General features: G+C 37.2%; 1 long non-coding RNA gene across 3 annotated transcripts in view; it reads left to right on the forward strand.

The window, feature by feature from the left end:
• Positions 1-27,771, forward strand: part of LOC141959786 (uncharacterized) — a 175,112-nt gene that overhangs the window by 21,188 nt on the left and 126,153 nt on the right. For all 3 annotated transcript variants that reach the window (XR_012633492.1, XR_012633495.1, XR_012633493.1), the window contains one exon: positions 14,582-14,641. This is a non-coding gene — a long non-coding RNA (uncharacterized LOC141959786). The remainder of the gene's footprint in view (positions 1-14,581; positions 14,642-27,771) is intronic.

Here is a 27,771-nt window from a genome sequence, read left to right on the forward strand (position 1 = left end):
TCCATTTAGTTTGAAACAAATCTGTGATCCCTGAAAACTTAATAGCTCTGAGCACACTGTTTGCACCAAGTAAACAGTAAGACTCATGCAGAATTCAGGAAAGCAGAGAGCTGGGCCATCATGCAACACTGTGGGAAACCTTATCTTTCATCTTTGCTTTTTTTTCATTTTCAGCCTTTAAAAGAAAATGTTCCTGTGTTACTTTTGGCCAGCCAACTTTATTTAACTTTAGCTGGCTTCCATTTACTCAGTCAGTGCATAATTTTTATCTTAAACTTCAAGAGCTTACCTAATTTGCAAAGTTGCACTTGAGACTATTATCTACAACAGCCTTCTCTATATCAAAGTACTCAAACACTCAGCTCTTAGATTGCATTTTGACTGATCTAGCAGGTCTTTGTATGCTTTCTATGATTAAGAATATTTGATTAGGAATGGTTAAAAGAAATCTAGAAACATGCATATATTTGTGCTGTGCTTGGAATGGTCAAACAGCCATTTCAGGAGTGCTCCCGACACTGCCCGTAATATTGGGAACAGTGATCTCAAAGCACCTTGTTTTTCATCACCTGGTGTCAGTACAGTTCAGCTTGCTAGTCAGCTACCTGGCTGTCTGATTTGCTTTTGGGGCCACCTGCCTCACTGAGGAACTGAGGATCAGATGCCCTGGGCAGGGTTCAGAGGCCTGAAAAGAGATATTTGGTGCCATTTAGAATGCTCAGGACAACCAAAAGATCTGCAAGGGAAGGCAGGCAGATGAGTAGTGGACACCTGCACATTTCCAGGTGCCCAGCAGAGCACACCACAGCACCTCAGATGACCCTGCTTGCTTATTTGGGGATAACTGAATCCCATATACCATCTCTTTGTGAAATTCATGGTGACAGAATTTGTGGCAAAGCATGTGAAAGAGCAGCTGAAAGGACAAGTGGGAAAGAGACTCTGTAAGGTGGTACTTAGCTAAAACCTAGCAGCTGTGGACCTCCATTTGCAGGCTGCCCATTGTATGCTTCATCCACACTGTAATCTCTGGTTTATTTAGAAAGCTGGCTCCAACTCACATTTTTTTTCCTCAAGCTGCAAACCTCACTTTAATATTGCCCATTACGTTTCAGATTATTTTTCCTTTGTAGCACACGAATTGAGTTGCAAGCACAAAATTTGCATTGGAAAGAAATCAGCTTTTGTTTATTTTTTATGTGAAGTAATTTCTGAAAATTCCACTTTTTTTTTAACCATATCCTGCTTTAATAATGAAGCAACAGTTCCCAAGGAATTTTCTGGTAATTATTGGTTTATTATTTAATGGCCTGAGGCAAGACTGAGAGTAGAGAACATTCTTCTAAAGCAAGGAGTAACTGCAGTAACGGTAAATCTCTCTGGTATTATTACTGTTATGAACCATTTTCAGAAGTTTATGATGCAGATGTGCAGGCTTGAAAGCACTCAGATTCACATTAAAGTATTCAGATATTTTAGAATTAACAGTCTTTTTCAAAGCCCTAATCCTTTCCAGCCTACATTTCAAAACAATTGCTGAACTATTTCATGTTCTTTCTAACCTAAGGCGGCTAATGTTTTATATGCCTGTTCTCTTTCCACCTGTTACAAGAAAGTGGGAGCATAGTTACTCATGAGATAGAAACTCTTTCACTCATTTTCCTAATATCTGTCTGGCTTGGCTTGGAAATCGATACCAGTTCTAAGGAGATGAACGTCAAGCAAAAATCTCACTACTGGGAGGTTTATGCTGTTGTATCTCTTGGTGGATGCTATGGCTCCTGATTGTCCACAATTAATTCATACTATTGTGCTTTCTGGGGTGAACTAAGCAGGTCATTAGCCAAGGGAAATCTGGGCATGGATTAAAGGTTAAAGCATTTGCTCTCACCCCTGCTCACAGTATAAATAATGTTTATGCTATATCTAGCTTTTCTGGTCCATGTAGTCCATGCAGGGGATATTTCACAAAGTCCCATGGCTTTGCATATTCTTCCCTAACCCAAAGCTCTCAGTCTACTGTGTCTGGCATCACACTGTGTTGTGTTGATATATGGTATGTTTCATTTGCATATACCTTCATGGAGTTACGTTTGCTCAGAAGAGTAGACTCTGATCTGCTCAACATCTGTAAGGACTATGTTTTAATGTGAATTTACATATTGGTAGGGGTAGAAGGGGTGGTGAAGCAGGAAGACAAATTGACTATAGAGTATGTGAGCTGATATGGTGACCAAGAACCTGGTGGGACATGGTGCCTTGAGACAGGGGAAGCTTTCCTGAGCATACCACTCTTCCCTGTTCCTTTCCCTTCCTCAGGGAATTTTACCAAACCTAAAGCCTAATAAAGGCATGTTGTATGATCACAGATTTTGTGTTAGGCAGATGAGGTAGAGGGGTTCATATATGTTATTGTCCAGACACAAAAGTGCTCCAACCATGGAGAAATTTGCCACAGGCAAATGTGTATGTCTACTCCAAAGTTTTGAGACTCAAACAGAATAGGCATGAGTCAGCCAGAACTTTGGCCAGGAAAATAAAGTTCACTTGCCAACTTTCTGCTAATAGATCTGAAAATGGATGGTAACCCATTTGGGAAGGCTTTTGAGGGCCATTTCAGGAACCAGCTTCTCTTTCTTGAGCATTAGGCATTTTTCAGGCAGCCAGAAGACTTTAGCAGAAGCCGTTTTATTACTTTACCCTTTTGCCTGAGGATGATAAGTGCATATTAAATACCTATATTTTTTCTGTAAGCATTACCAGTGCTTTCTCCTTCCTCTGAACTCTGCGTGTAACTGCCAAAAAATGTCTATATTATGGAAGTTGCATTAGATTTAGATTTGTCAAAGATTTTTTTTTTGACACAGGAAAAAAGGCTGTTGTAACAAAAGAAAAATTGTGTGCAGCCTATCTGCTCTTTAAATTCTGAATAAACTAACTTGCATAGGTCCAGCCTGAATAATTTGTAGGGAGAAAAGTTCTGTTTAGATTTGGAGAGTTTATTTCTGTCTTTCAGAGAAGTGCATATCGAGTCTATCATTTGTGTGAAGTATTTCATGTGGTCCACTGATGAAAAGGTAACTCATGATCCCAGCTCTACATTCCTTTATTTTCAATGGTGCTACATGTACCACACAAAAAAACTTTAGAGAAGATCTTATTTAACTTTTTTTTTTTTTTTTTTTTTTTTTAAGTATTCTTTCAGTATCAGAACCATTCTTTGGTGAAAAAACCTGTCAGCTGCTAGACTGAAACTATAATCAGAGCATATTTAAGCTTCGTTTCTTACGACAGTAAGACAATGTTTAACACATGTAAAAAAGTGTGAATCTTAAGGTAAGACATAACAAGAACTTTTACTGAAACCCGATCATGTTTTCTTAGAAGTGGTAAGACTGGTTTGAACTTGTTTGATGTTTAGGCCCGCAGCCTCAGAAGTTTATAGAACAGTTTTTTAAATATGTATTTATTCTATGTTCTCAAATGCAACCTATTTTTTATACTGGACACTTTTCAGTTTTTTGTCCTACTTCCTTTTTGTTAATTACAATTACATTAACTGTGCCTGTGCAGCAATTGTGTCTAATCTGTGTTCACATCTCATCTCAAGATGCATTCTAATTTTGATCAACCTTAATGCTACTGCTAGGTCATTCTCAATGCAGCTTGCTTTAAAATTCTCCTCTATTTTTGACCCACAGCAAATATGAACTATTTTGGATTAAAATACTTTCTCACCCCTCAGATTTGGGAAATCTTTTAGCAGCAGTAATGCATTTACTATAGTCAGTAACTAAGAATTTGCTCTGAGCTGAGGAATTTAATAAGAAGGCTATAATTGCCTGTAGAGTTATGTCTTCATTCCATTGTTTGTATCCCTGTGTCTAATTTCTATGTCCAGCTGGTTCATTTTAGTTTGTAACTTTTATGCATGCCTGACTGACTACACACCGATTTCTAAAATGTTTAGACTTCCAGAGTACAAAATCTAAAAATATCATGCTGCAGTGTGAAGATCATTCTTAGTCATGTCATTTTTTCTTGCTTGTCTTTGCAAATTCTCTCCTCTATGCTTATCTAATGTGGTTTTTAGAAATGTATCAGAAGTTATTAGAGAAAAAAAAACAGCACAGTTGAAACTGAAATTATTTGCTGAAACTGTAATGCTTTTAACATAGCTGATATAAGTGTGAGCTGTATTCATTCCTCACTGGATTGTGATGCGACACGATCTCCTAATACTAGCAGGTCTGAGCCTCACAATACGCAGCCAATCCAGGGCTCTGCCTAATTTAGATTTAGATGACAGATTAACGAGGAAAATAGGCTGCTGCTGGAAGTGATTTCAACATAGGGAGGAACTTAGAGTGTTTGGCTGGTTACCCATCCCTCAGTGTTACAATCAGACTCAGTAGCCTAAAGTTTCCCAGTGATGATTAGACTCCCAGCAAAGTACTGCAGGGAACAAGCCTACATTTGATGATATACCTTAATGCAACTGACTTTTATGATCATATATGACAGCAGAGATACTGTTCCCAGCACAGAGACTGTTTTATAAGTCATTAAAGTAATTCTTTTAACAGTTGATTAACAGGATGTTGGTGTTTAATATTCTCTGGGTAGAAAATGAATTAGTACTGAATTAGTTTTATGTGAGTTACAGTTCTTGTAGCAGTCATATTTACTATAAGTTATAATAACTAAAGGTTATTTTTTCAGGAACATTGTAAAGCATGTATTTTAACAAGCCCCCCACATCTGCTGCAATGCAATTCTGGCTATCAAGAGTGGCAAAATAAAACACTTGCTAAGGAGCAAATGTGATCAAAAGAGGGAGTGAAAGAAACAGTCATACTGTTAATGTAGGGAGAAAAATCAGTCTGCTTAGAACAAAGACATCAGTTGGGGAAATAGTGGCATCCTCAAGCAAATTCTACTTTCAACTATGTTTTAATTTGTGACACATCTCTGTAAGCAGGTTTCACCAAGACAGGGTGACAGCACAGAGCAAAGGATATGCAAAGATCGGTGGGAAGAATGAATGTGCCTCAGAACTGGATGCTCAAGAGTGGTTCAAGTTTTAAAACCTTGATAGCTGAGAAACTTCATCCATTAGAAGGAAAAGCTGACAGTTACGCTTGTATGCTGTGGACAAAAAATTTAGTATGCTCAAATGACCCAACCAGATATTAAAACAGCTAATAGAAGCAGTGCTAGAAAGGTCTTCAGAAAAACCTTACCAGAGTCCTGCATTCTCAGGGTCAAGAGACAGAAGTGATCTGAAATGGGAGAAGCAAGAAATCGAGGGTTGTTAAAAGAAGGTCATTGAAAAGCAGAGTTACCCCTGTATTGTAGTTTGACCCACATTTCAGTTTAGCACTGTGGACTTGATCACAGCTCTAGAATGCTAGAGGCTCAGCAAAATGTTGGTGAAGGGCTTTACTAAAGGTAATGATGATATAAACATCAGCTACGAGATAGCTTGGTAGTTTAAAAGCATGTAAATAATTCACATTGAATAAGACTCTGCACAGAAGATAAGGAATTACATATGAATGCTGTAAAACTGCAAATCTGGTTGGCAAAGGGGCCCAGCAGAAGTAGGAGGAATGCTTTCTCGTTAGAAAAAAACAAAACAAAACCAATAAAACCCAGACCAAAACCCAAATAGGTTAGAATGTTTCTCTGTGAATTTTCACAGTGATATTGCTGGTTAATGGAGTTTTTGGTAGGAAGTAGTAAGAGTATGCAGAGATTTGACAGCATGACAACTGTGTTGGGATTTGAATGACAGATGGAAATTTAAGTCCTTGCTCTTTTTTATGTATCACAAAAAACAATCCTGGGAATGAGATGGAGAAGAGGCTTGATCTTTAGATTGCAATGTCCTAAAGATGGCTACTCAACACTGCGTTTCAGCTCGCTTTAATGGAAAAAATGAATTTTTGTTTTGATTTTATTAAAATTAGTGAATGAGATTTGTTCCAAAAGAAAATGAAACAAAATTTCCGATTTTTAAAAGTTGTCAGGAAATAGAATAATCATTCTGAATATTTTTATTACTGTAGTCATATACATGAGAATCCAAAGCACTAGAACTTGCAGTCTGGGATTGGAAGGAATCTGTTGTGGCCTGCCTTTGTATAACTCACATGTTTCTGCAGCACCTTGAACGTGAACTGCGGCTGTTGAAACAGTTTGTTTTCCTTCTGAAGCTATAATCACTGTACCCTGGGGATAGCCTGCTCTCAGAAGGAGGATTATTAATTATGATGTACAGAAAAGGGATGTCTAGCAGCTGCAGAGGTAAAAAGTGTGCTGAAGGAGGAAGACTGAATTACAGAGCTCGTTTCATATCCAGGATGCAAAAAACCTAAATTACTAGAAACTGTTATAGAAGCAAGTGCTATAGATTCTGTAGAAGTGGTCTGTGAAACAGACTGGTGTTAGGTGCTTTAGCACTGCAATAGTTAACAGTGAGGAAAGCACTTCTGAATGAATTTCCAACCTAATGAACTACTGAGAACAGTATAGTAGTAAGATGAAGGCAATAGTGCACAGTAGCACCATAATCACTACACAGGCCTTTTATTAAAAGGGTCAGTGAAGTGTTAGCAGACTAGCAGTACTGTCATACTAAAATGGTAACACTGTAGCCATGATTTCTCCATTAGACTAATTTTTAGAAATAGGCCACGCATCAAATAGTACCATTTCTTAAGCTTATAATTTCAATATTTATGAATCAATTTGAATCCCAAATCAAAAAAGAAGTTCAGTTGTGCAGCTGTAGAAAACAACTTATCTGATGCACAACTAATTGCCTGGAAAGGTTCAGCTGATTTCCTTGCCTCTCCTTCCCACTCCCCTTCATTCCCTATGCATATAAGTCAGTAGCAGAGTTTCTAAAAAATCAGTAAGCCTTGTAAAAACTGCTAAATACCTACAAACCAGTTTCATTTTGAAGAAACATTGAGATGTGGAAAAAACCAAAACCAGTGTGAGATATGTACTTTAAAGTTCTTTTCTCATTCCAAGAACTGTTACTTTTGTTTAAGTTCTGCAGCAGGTCATTTAGGCCTTATGCTTTGATATGTGCTTTTTCCCTTCTTCCCTTCAGGAGGGACAATGTGGTTGGGTCCGTTACATTTGTTTGCTTTTTTGGGGTTTGGTTTTGCTTTTGGTTTTGCCTGTTGTGAGCTTTAGCTGGTCCTTCTACCTTTAAAATATTGCACCGTTATTTGTGGGTTTTTTGTCTCCCTAGGTACATCTCAACTTATTAAAAACATGTTTATATTCCTGTGCAAAACATAGGTTCTGTTGTTGCTTGGTAAATGAAAAGAGTTCTGTTGGAGATGTTGAGGGGGAAAAAAATGGCAACTCTAAATCTCTCAAGAATTTTTGATTTCAAAGAGTTTGGGATCAGGACCCATAGGAGAATAACGTTAAATCAGTAATAGGTGAAAATGCACAATAGCAAAAGCACACAGACACAGGAATAACGATTTAGATTTTGCATAGTTCTGTAGAAGTATGGTTTAATGTGTATGGATCTGAATCAGATTATATTTTTGGATATATGGTTTTAATTTCTAGCACACTGTAAGTTTATACCTAGGTAATTAACTAAATTGATGATAGATTAATTATTTGACCATCTGGTAAATATGGAGAAATTTTATTTCCCTTCTTTTATTGCCTTTTTCCCCTTCTCTTTCATTAACTTACAATACATTACATTAACTCTCTGTCTAGCCTACTTACACTTAACTAGTAACATTACTGTTCAAATAAAATTTTTAATTCAGGTAGTTTAAATATGAAGTTACAGATAGCATGGTTTCCCTCTCCCAGGTATTCTTACTAGTGATGCTTGAGAGAAAAAAAGTCACTTTCACCAGGAAAGTTTTGTTCTACCATGGAGTAGAAGAAAAGGAAAATTTTATGGGGATAATGGCATTTTAATGGGGATTCAGTGCCAGTTCTCTCCTATTCCCCACTGAGAAAAATAATTTATTTAAGAGGATTGAAATGATAGATTACTATATTTTTCTCTGTCTAAAACTTGTATCAATAAACTTCCTGAGATACGTATTTTTTAATTTTTTGATTTTTAATACATCAGCAGTTCCAAACATCTGAGAACGTAGGAGTAAAGAAATTACAGGGAAAAAAGAAAAATGTATAGTACATTTCACTTTCTACCTCTTAGAGACTTTGAATTTTGGAGGGAAATGATGTTGCTGACCTTGAGGGGGAAAGAAGCCAGAAAGGTCCTGCCATCACGTACCCAGAGCTAACCTGTCAAAATAACAAATGAGTGCCACCAAGGCACGCACTTGATAGCAGTGCTGAAGAGTTATTAGGGGTTATTCAAAATTTTGTGTAGGGTAGATCTGGCTGTGGAAGAAAGACATTGTGAATTCTTGAGAAGTGCACATCTCTGGACTTTGGTGCCTCTGGGACTCTCCCATGTTGCTTTGCTGAGACAGGTAGTTCACAGTTTCTGCTGGAGTAATTTCAGTTCATGCTTACAGGCTCATGCCATCTGGAAGATCATTGCTAGTTTTGTTTAGTACCTAAGCCTTTCATGTTCAGGCCTGTTTTCTTTTACAAAATTAGACTTTTCAGGCATGGAATTTTTTGCATATTAAAGGACCTGCCCTACTACCCATCCAACTGGCTTACTGCAAGCTCTGTTGCATTTTTGCTATGAAAGTTAATTTTTTAGAACTTAGTAAAACTTATTACTAAACTCTTGCTGACTGAGAAATATTCAGCTTCTTGATTTTTGCCTTAACTTTTCAGTTAAAGCACACCTTCTTAAACACTAAAATAAGTCTTTTTGATTCACTCATCTAAGATTAAATTTTTCAATTCATTTCTTTGATCCTTGGCAACTTTTAAAGTAATAGAATTATTTAAACTCTTAATAGCTATTTAAGTTTGGAAGGAAATCTCCAGTATACTTGACTTTCTGACAGCATAATTTTTTCCATTACATCAGACTCCAGTGCTGTAGTACTTGAGGTTTTACCTAGTGCAAGTGAGCTGGGTAGATTGAGTGTAAATTTGTATTTGAGCATTAGTAAGAAACTATTCTCATGGCAGAAGATCCTCATGTCCACATGCATTGTGAAAATTTAAAAAATCTAGTTTTGAACTGTTATTTAACATTGCAAACTTCTCTGTAGCTAACATCTAAACCCAAACCAGTCACCTAGCAGGTTTTAGATTTGATAGCCTTCTTTGAGATTTGTTCACAGAAATTTTCTTGGAAGAAAATAGATCTGTACTGCCATGGATGCTATGCCTGGATTTCTAATGAATGTTGGGCAAAATAGCTTAACAATAAATTCCTTCTCTAATATATGATCAAGTACTTAATTTTCGTTGTTTTTCAGATTGTCTTCAGAAAGACTATATTTAAAGAAACATGTGTTTCAAAATAAAATTTATTCCATTTTTGTGGAAAAGAATGGGTTTTCAGTTTGTTTTGGTTTGGTTTTGTTTGTTTTGGGGTTTTGTTTGGGTTTTTGTGTTGTTTTTAATAGTGGGACTATTTTCACATACCTTGATTTAAGAAAGGAGAAATCCTTTCCTGAATGTTCATCATTTCAATAATCACTCATGGCTTTACTTAATTGCTCATTAAATCTAAGAGATAGAAATTCCTAGATGCTACAAGTAGGAAGGCCTGTTTTCTTTGAAAACAACATAGATATGAAAAACCAGGCCTCTATTTTTAACAATATTGATTTGCAGGTTGGATTCCATTTGTTTCTTTATTTTTGTGTACCACTGTGAGCTGACAGGAGTGTATAAGCACATAAGTAGTCCAGGTTTTTATACTGTTATAAGTTTTCTTTCATGTGATGTATTGGAATTCTTTGGAATCCTGTATTTCAAACAATCAGATTAACAATGATCACACTCATTTTCGTGCAGAATTGATATGCGTTAGATCATTGGATTTGTGAACTAAAGCGATGCCCTTAACTCTGAAAAGCCAGAAAAGAATTGTACTTTCTCTTTTTGTCATTAATATTTAGATAGAAACATTAAATTTCAAAATTGCATTTCTGTTACCTTGGCAGTGTGTAAGCAAATGACTCTGGGACAGGCTTGGTGTGCCACAAGATCTACAAAGTGTTCCCAGCTTCTTTTTTCCAATAACACCTTCCTAGTCTTTGTTTTGTCCAGGTGCTCTTCCCAGATCTCTTGCATTAGCATAACAAAATACTTTTGTTTTAAGATCTTTGACTCTCTGTAACTCGGGAGTGTTCATTATTTCCATCTGCAGTGTTTTGAAATTGATTTTTGTGTTTAAGAGGCATTGGAAACTATATTTCACTGGACTTCCTCCTCTGGAAACAGGTGAATGTAAATGTTTTGAATACAGTTCTAGGAACAGAAATTGTTTTGGTTTTTTTTTTTTAAATGACTTCATTCTTCTCTGAGTATAAATCAGCCCTTTAATGTTAGCTCTTTTGCATTTCTCCTGAGTAAACCTGATTTAATTTATGCTAAACATAATGGAACACCTGTGTGTGCTGGATAAAAACTAGAGTATATAATATTAGAGAAATGTCATATCCTAAGTATGGAAAACAAGCAGCAAAGCTCTGGAGTGTCTTTTAACCTTTTTGATGTCATCTGGAATTAAGAAATCTCTGAAAACAAAAAACTGTCTGACAGCTTTAGCAGGCAATGAATGGCCAGGTTTAAAAAAAAAAAAAAAAAAAAAAGTATAAAGAAAGATTTTTTCTGTGTTGTTTTGCCAAAGCACAAGATAAATTTTTAAGCCGTTTCTCATGTGTACTGCAGTTCAATCCATGCGATGAGACTTAATGAACTAGACTGAAAGATTAAGAATTAAAGTAATTGATTTCTGCTTACTTTGTCAATCTGAGTAGCAGTTAATGGAAATGTTGTGAACTGTTGCACTGCTCATTTACCAAAAAAAGATTATACCCGAACCATCTGACAGTTTTTGATTTTTCAACCAAGAAAATGATATAAGGTCTTTTTAAGAGTACAATACTTGATATAATTCCATTTGGAAAATTCTTAATTTAGTCGGAAGAGAAAGGGATGGGTTCTACCTCTGCTTATGCCCTGTTGTACTGTAGATATACAGTTAAGGAATCAGCTAAAGGTTGCACAAATAGTGCAGTTGTTTCATAGAATCATAGAATGGTTTGGGTTGAAAGGGACATAAAGATCATCTAGTTCCAATCCCCTGCCATGGGCAGGGACACTTTCCACTAGCCCAGGTTGCTCAAAGCCCCGTCCAACCTGGCCTTGAACACTGCCAGGGAGGGGGCAGCCACAGCTTCTCTGGGCAACCTGTTCCATCATCTCACCACCCTCACTGTAAAGAACTTTTTCCTTGCATCTAATCCAAGTTTACCCTCTTTCAGTTTAAAGCCATTACCCCTTGTCCTCTCACCACATGCCCTTGTAAAAAGTCCCTCTCCAGCTTTCTTGTAGCCCCCTTTAAGTACTGGAAGGCTTCTCGAAGGTCTTCCGGGAGCCTTCTCTTCTCCAGGCTGAACAACTCCAACTCCCTCAGCCTGTCCTCATAGGGGAGGTGCTCCAGCCCCCTGATCATCTTTGTGGCCCTCTGGACTTTCTCCCACAGGTCCATATGTTTCATATGTTGGGGGCCCCAGAGCTGGACACAGTACTTCAGGTGATGTCTCTTGAGAGCAGAGTAGAGGGGGAGAATCACCTCCCTCGACCTGATGGTCACGTTTCTTTTGATGCAACCCAAGATACAGTAAACACACGTTACTGGATCATTACTGGGCCATGAAGACTGAGGAAAAAAGTCATCGAGTACCTCAGCCTTCCCCATATCCCAGGTAACCAGGCCTCCCATTCTGTTCAGGAGAGGGCCTACATTTCCCCTAGTCTTCCTTTTATCACCAACATGCCTATAGAAGCTTTTCTTGTTGCCCTCAACATTCCTGGCCACATTTAACTTGATCAGGGCTTTGGCTTTCCTACCTGATCCCTGGCTGCTCACACAATTTCTCTGTATTCCTTCCAGACCGCCTGTCCTTGCTTCCATCCTCTGTAGACCTCCTTTTATGTTTGAGCTTGTCCAGGAGCTCCTTGTTCATCTCTACAGGCTTCCTGGTGTTTGTTCCTGACTTCCTCTTTGTTGGGATGCATTGCTCCTGAGTTTGGAGGAGGTGATCCTTGAATATTAGCCATCTTTCTTAGGCCCCTCTTCCCTCCAGGACTTTATCCCAGGGCTTTATCTACCAAGCAGATCCTCGAAGAGGACAAAGTCTGCTTTCCTGAAGTCCGGGGTAGTTGCGGGAGATATGGACATGCACACGTCCAGTATGATCAAGCAATGCCAATTTATTGAAGGTAAGCAAGCCCTTTTATAGCTTTCTCCTGTGCATGCGAATGGTACGTGGTACAATCCTTATGATTGGATAGTTAGCTTTGTCCACGTGCTTCAAGCCTTCTTGCGATTGGATGATAAGTGCCACACCCAATGTCTTTCTCTGCCCAACCCATCTCCTGGAGTTGTTTGTTTGCCGAGTTCTTTGTTCTATGTCCTTGTCATGTCCTTGCCGAGGCATGCACATGTGCAGGATTGCTCACATGTCCATTATCTCCTAACGGGTAGTGAGCTTGCTGTGCACCCTCTTCTCTGCCCTAAGGATCTTGAGCTCCGTGATTTCATGGTCACTGCAGCCAAGGCTGCCCTTGAGCTTCACACTCCCCACCAGCCCCTCCTTGTTGGTGAGAACAAGGTCCAGCATAGCACCTCTCCTCATTGACGAGTCTATCACTTCGAGAAGGAAGTTATTGTCAACACACTCCAGAAACCGCCTGGATTGCTTATGCAATTGTCCCTTCAACAGATAATTGGGGTGGTTGAAGTATGCCATGAGGACCAGGGCTTGTGAATGTGAGGCTGCTCCTATCTATCTATAGAGGGTCTCATCTACTTGATCTTCCTGGTCAGGTGACGTGTAGCAGACTCCCACTATAAAGTCACCTGTCCCTGCCCTCCCTTTAATCCTGACACATAAACTCTTGGTCAGCTCCTCATCCATCCCCAGGCAGAGCTCCATGCCCTTCAGCTGATCTTGACGTGGAGAGTGACACCCCCTCCCCATCTCCTGTTCCTCTCCTTCATAAAGAGCCTGTATCCTTCCATTCCAGTGCTCCGGTCATAGGAGCCATCCCATACCGCCCCATCTCCGAGATGCCAAAAAGTTCATAGCCCTGCAGGTGTGCACACGTCTCTAGCTCCTCTTATTTATTCCACATGCTATGTGCATTTGCACAGAGACATTTAAGTTGGGTCCTGATGAAGCTGACTTACTGGCTGGAATTCCTTTGTGCTGCTCCTCAGGTGCTCTCCTGCTGACCTGTGATCCCTCTCCAGGCTCTGGGCATCTACTGCTGGCACTGGTATCAAACTGGTAGGAGTGGGATGGATTGAGGTTTCCCTTCCCCCACAAGAAAGAAGAAAGGTTTCAGTTTGAAGAAAGGACTCAGTTTTAACTTTGTGGGTTTTTTAAGCCTCTTTTATTTTTCTTTTTTTCTTTTCTTTTTTTTTTTTTTTGAATGTTGTATACTGTGTGCAATTATTTTCTTATATTATCTTTATGAGGGTACCAGAATATACAGTAGGAGAATTATATGAAAAAGAATGTTGATGGAATTAAATTTCACATCTTAAATATACAATAATGTGTAAGAATATATTTAAGAGGGGACACCTCATTAACAAGGAAAGAAACCTTACTTTCCTAAGGTAAATGTGAGTCAGCAATTTGATCTGGCCTGAGAAAAATCAAATATGACCCTAAGATGTATCAGATATGAAGTATCTCCATTGAAGATTGGGACTAATACCCCTATTAAATATAGAATTAATAATTTCCTGTCACTGTGCATTTCTTAAGAAGAATGAAAACATAAAAATTCAGTCTGAATTGTAGGGTGAAATTCAGAGCAATGGAGAGCTGAGTTTGTATAAGTCTAAGGGAGGTATCATTGCTTCTGTAACTACTGCAAATGGCTATACACCATGGAGGGACTAGAACTATGTAAGGTAAGGAACAAATACTACATCAAAGCAAATAAACATAACGTGTGGGTGAATGGGTATAGGCTGAAAACTGCACAAGGTTTTTAACTCTAAGAGAGAGAGGTTCTAGTTCTTGGTAAGAGAAGTGAAGGCCAAAAAGGCTATTTGTTGTTAATGAGGAGTTAAACAAATTTATAAAAAGCAGCATGTGATGTGGTTGTCTGTGACAGAAGGTGTCTGTGGTCCTGTTGCAATAGCTCTGTGTAATCCTCCAGGCTGCTGTGTATTCCTCAAAAAGAAGGACGTTGTTAAAACCTATGCAACAGATACTACTGTTACAGGGACTTAACAGTGTCAGGAGAGAAAATGTAAGATGTTTTAAAGTGAAAATGTTTCTTGTAGATTGTTCTCAGCAGTGGGGAAAGACATTATTTTGAGGAAAGGATGAAGCTTTTCCATGTATGTAGGTTGCAATTTAAACTATCTGATGTCTCAATTTTTTCTTATCACCAGTGCTTTTCAGAGTTCTATTCTTGGTGGAGCTGGCTGATGTGATTCATATCTGTTGTTATGGTGAGTATGCAGACTATGGTGTAGAGGGGAAAAAAAAATTGAATTTCACATAGGGAGAGACTGTAATTGCATCTTTCCTTACCCTCTCATCCAGAGCAAAGTTTTATTGTTAACTTCAATGAGAAGCAGGTGGATACCAAGCTCATTAGAACTGGTGCTGCATACAGCTGCTTTGGAAAGGAAATAGAGAAAAGAAAACAGAATTGTGTTATAAACAACAAGCTGAAATATTGTTTGAGTGGAATCAATACATGAGGCTGCTGGATCTAGCAATGCTAAGAAGAAACACTGAGATTTCACTTCATAAATTTTAGTAGTTCATCATTCATTTTTACTTCCAAGTAGTAGTAATGGGCTGATCAATTGCACTTGGAAAGATGGACAGAAATGAGCTGGCTTGGCCCAGCTACAGCTGTAGGTGTTTGCAGTGATGAGAATGGGAATCTGCTCTAAAGCTCTGGTCTCTCTCTATCTGTCCCTTTGGCTTCCTAATGTGCTGACACTGTGGTATCTTTGTGAACCAGCTGGTAGATGTTGCCTTGGCTTCCATGTTCCTCCCAGCAACAGAGCTTGTCAGTTTGCAATAATGACAGGAAAATACAGAGCTACACTCTAAAGCCATTAAGATGTGTTAGGATAATTCAGTTCCTAACATACCTTCCAGAGTGTTTGAAGAGGGATGTACTCACTTGTACAGTTCAGCATATCTTTTGAGTGGATATATTAAAACAACCCTGCAATGTAAAGCTGAGGTATAAAGAAAAGGTAAGTCTTCAAGTTAAAACACAGAGCTGATGATGAACCTGGGGTGTGCAGGGTTTTTTTGGTTGATTTGTTGGTTGTGATGTTTTGTTCATTTCTTTCGGTAACTCAACATATGACTCAGACACTAAGGATAAAACCCTTATAGTCACTTCAGGCATCAAAATAAATTATCTTATTTTCAGGGTTCAGAACATCTACAGCTCCAGTTAACTTTAAGATGAGCAGCACACTTCTGATTCCCTAGTAATAAATAAGAAATGTCTCATGGGGATATTATAAAACTTAATTAGTTAAGAATCAAATTTCCTCTGTGCTCCCTCTTGCTGCTTCAAAGTAATTTTACAATCTGTCAAGATATTCATAGATGGAAAATATATACTACTGATAAAAATACGCTATCTGAACCAAGAATCCACATGACCTATTTCAGAGTAAATGCTTGCTCCATTCTGTCTAAGAACAGGATCATTAGGCAACAATTATGTTGTCTCTCACATGGGACTAGCCTTTGAGATGCAGCCAGCCTTGCCTATAGCACACACAGCATCATGCTCAAGTGCTTCAAGCTCAGTGAGAATCTCTGCAATATTCAAGTATTGTTGTCCCCATTTTATCATTGGGAAACAAATTAACTGAATTGTCAAAATCAGACAAGTATTTTATGTCAGACTCAAGCACAATTCTCTTCAGCCTCATCTATGGTCCATATAGAAATCTTCCTAATCAAGCGTGGTTCTGGTTTTAGTGTATTTCAGGCCAAAACCAGTGATTAAGTTTCATGAAGTTACTTCTGATGGTTCTTTATTATGGTCAGTTTATCTGACCATCATGAATAACATGTCATTTACTCTATATACTGCAAAGATACAGTCTATCATTACGAAAGGTTTTTTTTTTTTCTGTTTGATATTAGCTAAGTATACAGTATAAACAAAAAATTGTTTTAGCTGTTAAGCTAAATCATAAATCAAATTATTATGAAGTCTTGGAACATGTTAAATTGGTTGCTCAGGAGCAGTGATCCTTTGAAGAGGCTGGCATCATTTGACTCATTAGCAGGCAAAACCAAGCACACTATTAGAACTGATTAAAACTTGACTACGTCAAAATACCTATGTCTGTAATTCCCACATATTAGCAATTTATGATTTCTGTTGACTTTAGTGAATATCTATCCAGTTTTCATATTTGTGATAATAAGGAATCTTATAAGCCCCGCAATTTACATCCTCTAGTGGCCAAGGCACACTCAAAGCTTTGTGTTGTGTCACGTTAGGGGAATACTTTTCTGAAACCAACCACCCTCCCCCTCCATGTTCTGTAGAATGTGTGAAAGCACAAATGCAATGTACTAGTATGCTGGGTTGGTCTTGGAAAAAGCTGCTTTCTTAACTGATGTGTCACATGAGGAGGATGCTAGGAAAAGAGTCCAAACAAGTAGTGGTTCTCCATAACTCAGGTAATCTGGCAGGCACAGCAAGAATATGAATGCATTTCATGGGAGATCAGTGTGACTTTCTGCACAGCTGTTTAAATGGGCTGTGGCATATTAATCAGAGGCCCATTCAAACAACTAAATGGGCTTGATATGATTACATTAGAACAAATTAAAAGTATTTAAAGGAAGAGAGCTTTCCCTGTGAGTTTTGAATAGATAATCTATTAGTTATGTTGCAATGATTAAATACAGTGACATAAAAAAAAATGAAATATGCTAAATTTCATCTGCGTCTGGACATGGATAGCTACAAAACAAGGCTCTGGAAGCACTGGAAAAAGCAATGCAGAAACACATAGGAAAAATAGCTGTCATTCATAATGTCTGCTCTCACTAATGACTAAGCAAATATGTTGTTACAGGGGCAACTCTTGTAGAGTATATAAGATGGAGGCAATAATTCACAACCACAACAGGACATGCAGAGTTATAGACCAAAATCACCCCGAAACAGAGCACTTATTTAATAATTTTTGGGTTTTTTAAATTGATGAAGGCTGTTTTTCTCAAGTCAACTATCCTCCACTTTTTTTTTTTTTTCCCCTAGAGTGGCAGCTCTGATTTCTTGTAGAATAGTGTTACCATAAATCCTTCAAAAAATTTCATCCACATTTTATAAAAATCAACAATATCTTCAGTTATCCCGGAGATAAATGTTTCATGACCACTTCTATTTTTTGAGTTCTGTTTTCTGTCTTTACATGATAAGTGAGGCAGTTGTGATGTTGTTTCTGTAGGAGACACCTTTGGGGTTCTCTCTCTCTCTCTCTGTAATTTATGTATTTATGCTTCTCATTGTTGCTGTTGACTCTCTTAAATAGAGCTAATCTGTACCCAGTGGAAGTGTATACACTATATGAGAAAATTCAGGCATTTTTTAGGAGTATGTATTTTGAAGTCTGTTTCAGTCCACATTTCATTTATAACTTTCTTCAACTTGTTTACACATTGTACTTCCTAAACCCAAGAGATTCTCCAGATTTGTTTAAATATGAAACAGTTTTGAAGTCCTAGAAAACAAGGAGGTTTTTTACAGATCTATACTTAGAATTTCATGCAGTATACCCAGTGAGGACGTTACCTAGAGCTCATTTATTTCTACTAAGGCTAAAAGTGGAAAAGAAAAAGGGGGGGGGAGGGGGGGGAATAAAATCCAGTGTTTTCACAAACTATTCATAAAAGAAAAATGCATGGCAACACATCTTATCAGAATCAAATCTATATCTCAGATTTCCCTATCACTGGAGACTCCTTGAGGAATGTACGTGGCTTGAGGGGATCATGCTGATAAATTATAGATGGACTGAGAATGGAGTAAAAGCAGCAGATACTACATTGAGAAACTGTTTTCACTCACAGTGTCAAGAGGGTGGCAGTGGGATGTTGTCTTGTGCTTGCTTGCAGGGGACTATTTAGAATAGTCATGCAATTTCTATAAATTTCTTGCAATGTACAACACTTCTCACCTTTTCATCAGGTGTAATTATCAGATAGAAATATGAAAAGGTGAGCACTGTTGTGTATTACAGGAGATTCATACGAAGTTTGTGTCTACATAGAGAGTGGAGCATAGTTTTAGGGGAAATAGGACAAGCATATGCAAACAATTTTAGAAGTGAAAGGGTAGGAAAGCAGTTATAGTTGGCCCTCAGCCTGCAGTGTGCTCTGTATCCTGCATGGAACACGCTGAGAAATTTTCCTGGAGGTAACCAAAGGAGGGATATTCATGCAGACTAAGTCCTTGCATTAAGACACAAACCTTTCTAGGGTTCCTAAGTGGAGAGAGAGTGAAGAAGGGACAGAGAGGAAGAGAAAGAAAGCAATCCTTCTCCAAAGCAATTTGGAACAGGAGGTTAACATATTTCCTGCTGGTGTGTAACTTGGGGTATAAACTAATCACAGAATAAGTAGTGTGTTTATTTTAATGTGGTATTTTTGAAATGACAATTGATCTTAAAGTTTTCAAGTGAGTTAAAACTGATGATTTTCCTCTTGGAAAATGTTTCCTTCTTTTCACCTGTATATTTAATCAGGCATGTATAACATGATACATTATAATTTGATTACCTATATATTCACCATAATGTTTAGTCAATTTTAATACAAATAGATACAGTTGCAGCTAGCAAACATTTGTCTACTGACAAAATAATTTTATAAGAGTAAACGTAGTTATTACTGTATCCCTTCACATAATCAACTAGGTTGGAAAGGACTTAAAGGTCATCCAGTCCAACTGTTAACCTAACACTGACAGTTCCCAGCTATGCCATATTCCTCAGCACTATGGCGACCCAACTCTTAAACACCTCCAGGGACAGGGACTCCACCACCTCCCTGGGCAGCCCATTCCAACGCCTAACAACCTGTTCTGTAAAGAAATGCTTCCTAACATCCAGTCTAAACCTTCCCTGGTGCAACTTGAGGCCATTCCCTCTTGTCCTATCACTTGTTACTTGGTTAAAGAGACTCATCTCCAGCTCTCTGCATCCTCCTTTCAGGGAGCTGTAGAGGGCGATGAGGTCTCCCCTCAGCCTCCTCTTCTCCAGACTAAACACCCCCAGTTCCCTCAGCCACTCCTCATGTGACATGTGCTCCAGACCCTGCACCAGACCTTCATTCACCAGACCTTCTTCATTAAAGAGAAGGTAAAAATTAAGTAAAGACAGTCACAAGGTATGTAGAAAAGAAAGAATTTGTAAAAAACCAACATGCATCTCTGGGAAATGAGTTCCAGTGCTTCATTTCATAATGGAGGAATTTCATCAAACTCTAAGTACTTGCAGTTAAATGGCAGCAGATCACCTTGCATATTTCCACTATGGTTAGATATTTACACTTATCTGAAGCATCTGACCCTACTCACTGCTTAGTCTCTACGAACAGATTTATACTGACTTCAGGAGTAATTAACTTCACTAGAGAATGTATCAAACTTTTACAGTTACAAGAAATGAAGGAACTTCTCTGTTTACTAAAAAACGTCCTATAATATCTTTTAAGTTACAGCCTCAGATGTATAAAAAGTTTGGTATTACTTGAGAAAGTAAGAGAACAAGCCCACATTTCAGACCTCTGGACAGATAAATTGTTTAATGCAAGATGAGTGTCCCTCTTAACTTCAAGTAAGATATATTCTAAAGTCATTCCAGTATTTTTTTTAATACAGCCAACAGAAGATTTCAAACAATGCTTTACCTGAGATCACAGACTTGCTGGGCTAAGAGAATGCAGAAAAATGTAATAAAGATACCAACTGAAAATCTCTTTTCAAGCTTTCTAGAGAAAAAGAATTTTGTAACTTTTTTTTTTTAAGGTTATGTTATATATTAACAGAGTTAATATAAACATGTTGACATTAGGAAGATTAGGAACAACTGTAGAAGTAATGTAGATAATGTAGAATACAATTTCTCAGTTATCCCCCCCCCCCCCCCCCCCCCGTGTCTGCAATTTGTATCAGCAAAGACTCTACTATTGGTTTGTAGCTCGTCAGTCTCACTCTCTTTCTTGGTACACATTTATTTTCTGTAAATGGAAATTTATCCAAAGATTTTTAAGACTGTCTGAAGATATAGTCTTAGAAAGAAATTGTGAAAAAAGCTATTGTCATCAAATAAAATGCTCTAGAAATTCTTCAGATATACTGAGTTCTCCCTCTAGTTGGCAAAAATTATAACAGAATCATATCACACTTATTCTGAAGTACCATTTTACAGTGGTAAAATTGTATGTCCGTTCTCCTGGTAGGTATCCTCTAAATGGTAGGAAAATTTATGACCAAACCTTGACAAAGGCCATTGAAAGTTTGTTGGGAGTCATGGAGCCTGCCAATCCCTCAGCGTGGAGGTGCATGCAGAACTCCCTCTGATCCTAAAGGGGATGCTGCAGTCCACTTCTGCTTTCTTTTTACCTTTTAGAGAGGTACCACAAAATTTTGCTGTAAAGAGAAAAGGCTCATCTTAGAAGTGTTTATATGGTTTAACAATATTCCTAATTTCACATAAAAGATCACTTTGGAACAATCTACAGATTCGTACGACTAAGTCATAAGTCTGGCTATCTCCTTTGTGTAGCTGCCTAGCAGTGCTGCTCAGTGGTAGTATACTAATAGCCCTTTACCTTGACATGAGCAGTGAAAAGGCACTTTGCAGCAGAGAGAATAGAGAAAGGACATCTTAGGAACTATCCTGTACAGTTTTTGGAGAGAACTAGTTTAATTATCTGGCCCAGCTACTGGTAATTTTGCTCATAACAGTGAAATATTTTGTATATCTTTTGCTACTTTTGCACTATAATTTCATGTGGTTTCTGCAATGCTGTGAGAGCTGGTAAGAAATCCTTAATAGAGTGTCTGACCTCTTTGTAGGTCATCCTTTAGTGATCTTCAGAAGGGCCCAGCTCACCTTTCAGATGAAGTTTGAAGACTGAAGGGAATTTCAAAGCATCAGAGTATGGATCGTCATGCTGTTCGTTCGTACTGACCTACGGCATGCAGTAGGTCAGTGAAGGCTGACAAATCACATATATTTTATACTGTCTGCGATGAGCTTATGGAATTATTAGAACAGAGTTAAACATGATTTTGAAACTGATTTCAGTATGTTTTCCATTCTAAACATAAGAGAAAATGGTCTTATGTTCTCTTAAGCATCTGGGAGAGATAAATGCATATGCTTAGTGTACCTGAAAAAGTCCTGCTGCCAGAGCTATTAAAAGAAAAATTAGGAAGAAGATGTCATGTGCATATTTCCTTTATACAGTTACTGCCAAAACTTATTTCTCTGTTTTCATTTGAGTGTCCCATTTAGCTGTGCAGTACACTCTTCTGTTCAAATTTAATGTTTCATCATAAAGTGATTTTCAGACTGCAATTTGAAGTACTGACTGGAAACCCCAATAAAAGTAATAGAAATATTTTGGCAATTACAGAGTATATTTTTCATTTTTAAAAAAATTGCCATTTACCAAGTAACATCATGACAAGCTGCTAACAAAGTGAATTAAAGACATATGGTAGCCCTGTCATATTTAACACACTCATCTGTCATCACATTCTGCTATCATTTTACTCATTATATCATGTTTGTAAAGTCAGTACAAATTTTCTATAAAAAGATATATTTCTCTATTAATGATATTTTTTCAAGCCTCTTAACCAGTCAGAATACATTGCCCTTATATTATATTTTTGTTTCCTTAGTGTTGCATATTCTGCTACCAATAGGCAGCATCTAATTATTGGAAGTTCATGGTGTATTTAGTTTATACTCCACCAGAACAACCAAAGCTTTAGGGGCAGAAATATTTGTTATACTTGTATGCTGTGACAGAAAGCAGTAACTCTGAGTTTATTAACTGATTGTTTGTCTGAAAGTTTGCTATGTTAGCCTCATAAAATAAGCCTGTGAGGCAGCTGTGTATCTTAATACACAGTCTTTTTCCACCAGCATAAAAACAAGTCTAAAAATGTTAGTTACATGAAAATTAAAGTAAATTTAATTCATATTTATGGACATATTGACTAAAAAAAATCAAATTAAGCAAATCAAATATTTTGTCTACTCAGAGCTGCCTAAAAATTATTTCAGTAATAAATAAGAATTCAAGATTTTTAACTCTTATTTTCCAAAAATATTTTTCCATTTACTTCCTTTCTCTTCAAACTTTGCTAGAGTCTAGTCATTAAAACATTTTAGTGCTAAATAACTGAATAATTCTCATTAAAAAAGATTTATGTTAGTAATAATTTACAGATGTAAAGGTCTTATGTTGTGTTCTCATATGATATATCTTAATGCATATTTGTTACATTTATTTTTATGGAATAAATAATGGTATTTCAGTTTTGGCACTTCAGAAATTCACTCATTTTGATAAGTGACAGTACAGTCCTAGATAAGATTTGTGGCTGTGGTTTACATTTTTCTAGACAAAAATCTATCATCACAGAGACAATTCAAACTTTAAAATTATTAAGGGATGGTCCAACAATTCCTTGAATAGTATGGAGGTTGTTATTGAAAATTTTGACTGTGCTATTATTCTAAAACATTATTAATCATTGATGTACCTGAATTTCGCAGAAGTTGGGGAATGAATTATGGTGTACAAGATTTGTGTATCTGTGTCTGATATGTTGATAGCTCTGTGTGTCGCATTTATACCATGAAAGACAAGGCTATTATTGCATACTAACATAAAGTGTGATTATCAGTATTTAGTTAGAGATGTGGCCATTTAAGAGAAACTGCATTTTCATTACAATACAGCCATATTTTCAAAAGTTCCTTTCAAGTTTTCAAGTAAGTGGAATTAGAAGAGTATTTCAAGGCAGTAAGTCCTTTTAGACTTCTGATTTCAGATAAAGGGTTTATTGATAAAATAATAATGAAAATAATTAAGGATATGTTTAAAAATCAGTGCATTATTGTTCTTTTCAAAAAAATCCAGAAACCCCACAAAACTTTGCCTTTTGAGGTCCTGATGTTTCCACTGCTCTCACCAGATTCCTTATTTGCTTAGCTCTTGTACTTTAGTTACTACAATTCCGTATGGTTACACTTCTCGAGTTCAGAAGTGCATTCTGGCATTAGATCATGTCATTATAGCTAACACTGAAAACTGAATTTCTCTGTTTATACTCGATTTCTCTCTTTATTTTTCTCTCTATATTGCAGACAATATACAGGTGATACAATTTTTTTTTTTCTGTGTCACAGTGGTTAATTCAGTTTCAATGTTGATTCAACTTGGATTTTCAAGTGAAACTGCCAAAGAAGGTATGTGTTGGTAGTGGAAGCAATTGTTTTCTAATCATGAAAATCTCATGAATGCAGCTAAGATCTAACTCACTTTACTTATCACGTCAAAGAATTAATCAGGTGAAGTATATAAGAAATGAGAACTTTGCAAGGAGATCAGAAGACCCCAGAGAATCATAATATGTCTCATTAGAGTCACTGGGAAAGTTTATATTATGTATGTTTTAAATGTTCTTCCTCTTCTCTATGGTATTCAGTACAAACAATTTAAAATAAGTACAGAAAAAAAGAAAGGAAGTTACAGTCATAGAGGGTGATGCAATGTACTTTCTCTGATGTTCTTGCACCGCTAAGACCACAAGACTATCAGTTATATGTTCCATTAGTTCTACATTATACTGAAGCACATTGTTAAACAATCCTAGATAAAATTTGTCAAATAATACTTTTTTCCCAGATAAAGCTTCACTTTACATCATTACTTTTTATACCCCCCAATTTATTTTTAACTTATGAGGGGTAATATATCATTATATACATTTGAAAGGTTAAACACCCTATGACCTCTCCCTAAAAGATGAGCTCTGATACCAAGCATAATACCGAAGATCACTTTGTTGCTAATGAGGTCCATGATAACTGACCCACAGTGTTAAGAAAAAGTTTTAGGCTTGTCTTTATTTTACTGTAAGATCATCCTGTTGTTAGGCAAAAACCAAAGATATTGCAGTCATACAGATGGAATCATAAAGACTTTATGATTGTCAGTGATAAAGACAAACGGACTCCTTGAGTTTTCCAGTTCCCATTCTTCTTCAGTCTGGACTCAGTCATGCCGATGAAATTTTCTACAAGAAAATAAAACAGATATGCTGTAACTCTACCACTTTTCTTTGATTTCTTCCTTTGAATGGCACAGATAGGAAGTATGGTTTTGGGCCCCCCACTACAAGAAAGACATTTTGGTGCTAGAGCGCGTCCAAAGAAAAGCAACAAAGCTGGTGAAGAGTCTAGAGCACAAGTCTTGTGAGGAGCAGTTGAGGGAACTGGGGTTGTTTAGCCTGGAGAAAAGGAGGCTGAGGGGAGACCTTATTGCTGTCTGCAACTACCTGAAAGGAGATTATAGTGAGGTGGATGTTGGTCTCTTCTCCCAAGTAACAAGCAACAGCACAAGAGGAAATGGCCTCAAGTTGTGCCAGGGCAGGTTTAGACTGGATATTAAGAAAAATTGCTTCACTGAAAGGGTTATAAAACGTTGGAATAGGCTGCCCAGGGAAGAAGTGGAGTCACTATCCCTGGAGGTATTTAAAAGATGTGTAGATGTGATGCTTAGGGTCATGGATTAGTGGTGGACTTGGCAGAGTTAGGTTTACAGTTGGACTTGATGATCTTAAAGGTCTTTTCCAACCTAAATGATTCTATGATTTTATACAGTCTAATTGATTCAGCACTGAAAGGCAGGAACAGAAATAAAATTACTTTTGCATTTCTTACTGAAATAGGTAGAAGTCATTTTCATCTCATGGTACAAAAATAATTGTAAAAGTCCCTATTAAATCTTCAGATTTAAAAAGATTTAAAACTTCAGAGCAACAACAGTTCAGGCCTATTACTCTGTAGTTTTGTTTATCAGATGGTATGACTTACGTGTGAATGCTTGCCAACTTGTACATTTCTGCCAACAAAGCAAAGATAAAAATTAGAAAGTGCTCTCTGTATCTCCTCAAGCCAGGATGACCATGCTTTCCTAGTCCATAGGAGTCAGGCTGTAACTATCAGGCTGAGTCACATGTTTACCCAGTGCCAAACTCGGTTTGAAGCACCACTGACACATGAATTAAATTAGCCACCATCTGTAGGTAAACAAAATCATAAGAACTAAGCTCATTTTCTTGTTCTACTCACTGCACAAGCTCCTTTAATACTAAATGCTCAGGTATTTTTCTTGTACACGGTTTAAAAAACGTAAGAGTAATGCAACTTATTCTACTACATGTATCTCTGTAATCCAAATTTCCTTCATGAATTTGACAGTGGAATTCTCCCCTAAAATCCTACCATTCATTGCATCGTATTCTAAGCAATTGCCCAGCCAACTGTATATATTTAATATATTCATATATGTATGCACACCTATATATATGTATATATAATGTATACATAGCTCATTTTAGGAAGAAATATATGACTCATTTCTGGTTTTCTCTCCTTATTATTATTTTTTATTTATCTGCTCTGCCAATCAGCAAGCCGCGCTGTTCCATTACTGCTCTTAGAGACAAATCTACAGCCATTTGAAAATGGTGAGTTACAGATCTCTACCCTCAGTTCTGTCCCCTGGGCTATTTCTGCCAGACAACTGGACAGCAGCACAGATCTATCTGAGGCATCTGATAGGGAAGAAAGAGTTCCTGTGCAGACATGAAGAGTTACATGAGGGAATCTGAACCTGTGTCATTTTATCTATTTCAGCATAAATCATACGTTCTTTGTTCAACAGCATTTAAATAATGTAGAATACGTTATCTCTTCCTGTACTTGCTAGGAAACCTCCATTTAACATTTATTGTTTAAACCATAAGTAAGAATCTGCATAGAAATCAGGATACTGTATGAACATCTTTTTATGTGTTTTCTCCAAATTTTAGGGAAAACAGAGGGGGAAAGGGAAGCATGATCACTATCTTTTCCAACCCCTCCTTCCACCTTCAAGAGAGAGAAAAAAACCCACCTAACATCTCTTTTGTTGACTGACTTTCTATCTTGAACACCACACCTCATATACTTTTATTTCTCCAATATAATAAAGTGAATTGATGTTCAATATAAACATGATATTAGATGTGCATTTTAAATGGTCTGAATCCTGCAAACACTGTGATCTGCACTATTTTCAACATCAGGCTTCCACTCTGCTTTGGACTAAAGTGTCAGCATCACAGACAAGTAATTTTAACAAGTTTCCTTAGTAACTAGAATCTCTGCAATTCCCACAGTAATTGGGATCTCTGGGTTGGTATCTATTTACAGATAGAAATAAGTAGGGCATAACTGAAAAGGACTGTGCAAATTAATACAGTGCAGTAAAATGAAAACTTGTGCATACATCTCCTCCCCTAAACTCTGCTCGCTTTGAGGTTGTCAGAAGAATTTAATGTTCCTTCCTCTGATCTTGTCATTCCTTCCCTTTAAATTCTCTTTACTATGCCATCTTTTCTCCTTGCCTTTCAGTCTCAGTCATCCCAATATTCACTAAGTTGCTAGCTAACAAAATTGGTCTTATTTTACTTGCCCACTAGGTACTTTTTATTCTTTCTCTGTATTGTCTTTTGTAGCTGGGAGAACATCTTGATAAAATATAAAGCCACTTGCTTGCTTTCTGCAAAACTATCTAAAAATTCCTCTTAATTCTAATGTCTCCCATAAGCAACTAAAGAGAGGTGGTGAACAAAAACATTTACCTTTATGTATTTGCTAAAACAACAGGAAATGTATCTAAGGGGAAAGAGAAACACTTAATATGGTTAAAAACCCCATGCACTTCCACATGAAAATCTTCTCACATTTTGTTACTTCATTTCTTCTATGCTGATAAAAGTAATTGAAACAATGTTCACTTTGTTCACTGGTTCTTTCAAAGAAAAGAAACCCAGTAGTAAATCCTCAGTTTTAAGTAGACATATTTGTCATGCATATTTTGCAAAGTACAATTCACTTACATGACTTGCTTGCATCTAACCCTGTGTGACTATGCCTGCCACAGGTTATGTGCTGACACATCTTTTTTCAGTTTCTGATAAAGCAAAAGCCACCTGTGGAGTCACTGCTGGGTATCACTGGCTACCTGAGTTATACAACAGACTTTTTCCTGACCTGCTTACGAAACCAAATAGGCTGCTTTCTAACCAGGGAATTAAAAAGGGCATCTTTCTTTTCCTGATTTGCCCATTTGCTTTTCTCTTTCTTTCCACCACAGGCAAACTACATGCTTTTCTTGAAACAGCCTACTAGTGAGGATACAGGAAAAATATCAAGTGAATCTTACTGGAACAACATCATTTCTTAGATTTTTAATCATACAAGTCTATGTTTGATCCACTACA

This window comes from Athene noctua, chromosome 4 (assembly GCF_965140245.1).
Source record: "Athene noctua chromosome 4, bAthNoc1.hap1.1, whole genome shotgun sequence".
NCBI lineage: Eukaryota > Metazoa > Chordata > Aves > Strigiformes > Strigidae > Athene > Athene noctua.